The sequence below is a fragment of the Octopus bimaculoides genome, chromosome 15, assembly GCF_001194135.2.
Source record: "Octopus bimaculoides isolate UCB-OBI-ISO-001 chromosome 15, ASM119413v2, whole genome shotgun sequence".
NCBI classification, from domain to species: domain Eukaryota; kingdom Metazoa; phylum Mollusca; class Cephalopoda; order Octopoda; family Octopodidae; genus Octopus; species Octopus bimaculoides.
Genome location: NC_068995.1, coordinates 15,170,586 through 15,174,809, shown reverse-complemented (window position 1 = coordinate 15,174,809; position 4,224 = coordinate 15,170,586).

The window sequence follows — 4,224 nt, the reverse complement described above, 5'->3', positions numbered from 1 at the left end:
TCATAATAATAATGATAATAATAACAAGAGCATTCAGAGAGCGCAAATCTCCGCCAAGGCAACACCAACGTCCTCTCAATGATTAGCCAGAGATGATTTTTTAAATGAGGATATCTGAAATAAATTTGACTGCTCTCAGAAACGAGAATACTAAAAATGAACCTGACTGCTCTCAAAAATTAAGTAAAAAAACAGGAAAAATAATCCAGTATCCTTGTCCAATACCAGATTAATCCCAAAATCTAATCAGTTTGTGCCAGTCATGAGACCAAACATCCCTGAAAGTTTCATCTGAATCCATCCAGCGGTTCTTGAGATATCTTGTCCACAGACAAACAAACAAACAAACACAACTGAAAACAATACCTCCACCTTTGCTAAGGTAGTGGTAGTAGTAGTAGTAGTAGTAGTAGTAGTAATAATGTTAATAATCCTCTCTACTGTAGGGACAAGGCTTGAAGTTTGGGGGAAGGGATTAAGGTGATTACATTGACTCCAGTGCATAACTGGTACTTATTTTATCGACCCTGAAAGGATGAAAGGCAAAGCTGACCTCAGCAGAATTTGAACTCAGAATGTAAGTACAGACGAGATATTGCGAAGCGTTTCACCTGTTGTGCTAACAATTCTGCCAGCTCACCACTTTGATAATAATAACAATAATAATAATAATAATGATAATAATTTATTTCTTTACTACCCACAAGGGGCTACACAGAGGAAACAAACAAGGACAGACAATCAGATTAAGTCGATTATATCAACCCCAGTGCGTAACTGGTACTTATTTAATCGACCCCGAAAGGATGAAAGGCAAAGTCGACCTATAATAACAATAATAATAATAAAAATAATAATAATGGTTTCAAATTTTGCCACAAGGGCAGCAATTTTGTGGGAGGGATGAGTCAATTACATCGACCCCCCAGTGTTAAACTGGTACTTATTTTATCGACCCCGAAAGGATGAAAGGTAAAGTCAACCTTGACGAAATCTGAACTCAGAACGTAGCAACAGGCAAAATACCGCTAAGCATTTCATTTGGCGTGCTAACGATTCAGCCAGATCACCACCTTAATAATAATGATGATGATGATGACTTCAAATTTTGGCAGAAGGTCAGCCAGTGCAGGGGAGAGGATAAGTTGATAATATTGACCCCAGAGTTCAAATCCTTTCTATTATAGGCATATAGCCTGAAATTTGTGGGGAAGGAACCAGTCGATTTCACTGACCCCAATGCTTGACTGGTACTTAATTTATCGACCTCAGAAGCATGAAAGGCAAAGTTGATTTCAGTGGAATTAATAATGATAATAATATTAACAACAACAACAACAACAATCCTTTCTACTATAGGCACAAGGCCTGAAATTTTAGAAGGAGGTTAGTTGATAACATCGACCCCAGTACTTGACTGGTACTTATTTTATAGATCTCAAAAGGATGAGAGACAGAGTAGATCTTGGCAGAATTTGAACTCGGAACGTAAAGACAGACAAAATACCGTTAAGTATTTTGCCTGGTGTGCTAATAATTCTGCCAGTTCGCCACCTTAACAACAACAATAAGAAGAAGAAGATAGATCATGCTACTGAAGCAATCAATATACCAATGGTGGTGAACTGGCAGAATCGTTAGCATGCTGGGCGAAATGGTTAGTGGTATTTCGTCTGCTGCTACATTCTGAGTTCAAATTCTGCTGAGGTCAACTTTGCCTATCGTCCTTTCGGGGTTGATTAAATAAGTACCAGTTATGCACTGGGGTCAATGTAATTGACTTAATGCCTTTGTCTGTCTTTGTTTGTCCTCTATATCTTTAGCCCCTTGAGGGGCATTAAAGAAATAAATATACTGATAGTAGAAGAGAGTAAAATGGAAGTGAAAGAAGCTGCGAAAAATTGTTAAATATCGAAATCGAAATCAAATTCGATGACAGCACCGCATGACTGGCATCTGTGCTAGTGGAGCGCTAAGAGCACCATCCGAGTGTGATTGTTGCCAGAGAAGCTGACTCGCTTCTGTGCTGGTGGCACGTAAAAAGCACCATTCGAGCGTGATCATTACCAGCATTGCCTTACTGACAAGCTACTTACCACACAGCCACTCCTGCGCCTATACTAATGGAAAAGTTTAGTAAAATATTTAATAAAGTATTTGTATGTCTTCCCTTCATAAATGTTTGAGCTTCAAAATGCAGCTGCAACAAATTCATCGTTAACCAACACCATCCTTAACTACTTTACATATGTTCAATTACAAAACCTGTGTTAAAAAGATTATTGCTTCAAGTGAACTTGTTTCATATGCTATTTAACACTTGTGATACTAAGCCGACTGAGATCATTCTTAGTTCTAAGATACAAATTTCCTGTTTTACAATAATAATAATAATAATAATAATAATGATGATGATGATGATGATGATGATGATAATAGTCGTCGTCATCATCATTATCATCATCATCATTTAACATCTGTTTTCCATGCTAGCATAGGCACTTTTACATGGAGCTGCACAGGTGCTTTTATGTGGTACCACATGGGTGCTGTTACATGGTGCCTATATATATATATATATATATATATATATACTAGGATGGAGAAATGACAGGTTACCCCAAACAGTTGTTTTGTGGTAAACATCCGTGGCGTAAACATAAAAGGCATTTTAGGAATGCTGTCAAAAATAACCTTAAGGCTTTTAACGCATGTGTTGAAAAACTGGTAGTGGATGATGGAAAACCATTTTGGTCTGAAATGAAGTGATCTACGATTGTAGTAAAAATTTGAAAATGAGAATTAAATACTCCATCTTGAAACAAGCACTTTATAAACAGGATTTGATCTCAATTCTGAACGCTTTCCAGCGTTTGTAACATCTGCTGTAGAGTGGGTCTGTTTCATCCCAATCAGGACTTGTTATTCATGAACTCTCATTACGGCATTTACTAACTGACAATCATCATCATCTATATATATAGAGTAAAGGGTAAAAATCCACCCCCGGTCATAAGTAACCGTGGGATTACACCATAGCTTTATGATTGTGAGCTCAATACTGTAATCCAGTGGTTCCCAATGTTGGATACATACCCCACCTGTAGCATTTGGAAAAACTGTGGTGGGGCGTGAGATCCAAAATTTTTGCTTCTTTTTTTTTTTAGTGGATCATGGAATCATGAAAATCTTTTCTTCCTACAGCAAACATACTCAGCTTAACCAAACCAATTCCTCCAGTCAAACATACTGTGTGAAGATGGTCTTCACAGTATAGTGCTATTCTAATGCTCTAGAATTGATATTTCTTTAAGGAAAGTATATATTCTTTTATTTGTTTCAGTCAATTGACTGTGGCCATACTGGAGCACTCAAAAGGTTCTTTCAGTCAAAGAAATCAACCCCAGGACTTATTCTTTGTAAGCCTAGTACATCGGTCTCTTTTGCTGAACCACTAAGTCATGGGGGACAAAAACACACCAACACTGGTTGTCAAGCAACGGTGGGAGGACAAACACACACACATATATACAATGGGCTTCTTTCAGTTTCTATTCACCAAATCCACTCACAAGGCTTTGGTCAACCAGAGGCTGTAGTAGAAAACACTTGCCCAAGGTGCTCTGCAGTGGGATTGAACCCAGAACTATGTGGTTGGGAAGGAAATATTAAAAATGAAGTTGTTTCTTTTTTCCAAACAATTAGTAGGGCATAGATTTTTCAGGAAAGTTATGGTGGGGCCTGGTGGAAAATAGGTTGGGAAATACTGTTCTAGTTATTAGGCAAGGAACCTTTACAGTTACAAAGTGTACTGGCTGCTATCATACCAGTAGCAATTTGAGAGGTTGTCCAACACAAGCTGAACTGAAACGCCCTCTAAACAATGTATCTAAATAGGGAGTCAGTGGTGTTGTTTGTGGAATCAATACCTCGTTTATGCATCAGTATCTATTGAGCTAGATCAGGGGTTTTCAAACTGTGGTCCGCAAGGACAAGACAGGGGGTCCGTAGACAGCAAATACTTTTTATGGGCAATTTGATTTTATATATGTTTTTTAATTGAAATCTTTTAATTGACAATAAACCTATTTGTTAAATACTGTTAAATAAATAAATGCAAAAATATATGTTATTTTAAGCAAATATTTATGTATAAATTTCATAAGCGTTTATAAGGGGGTAAAGCCTGAAATATAAAGGGGTCCGCAAGTCAAAAAGTTTGAA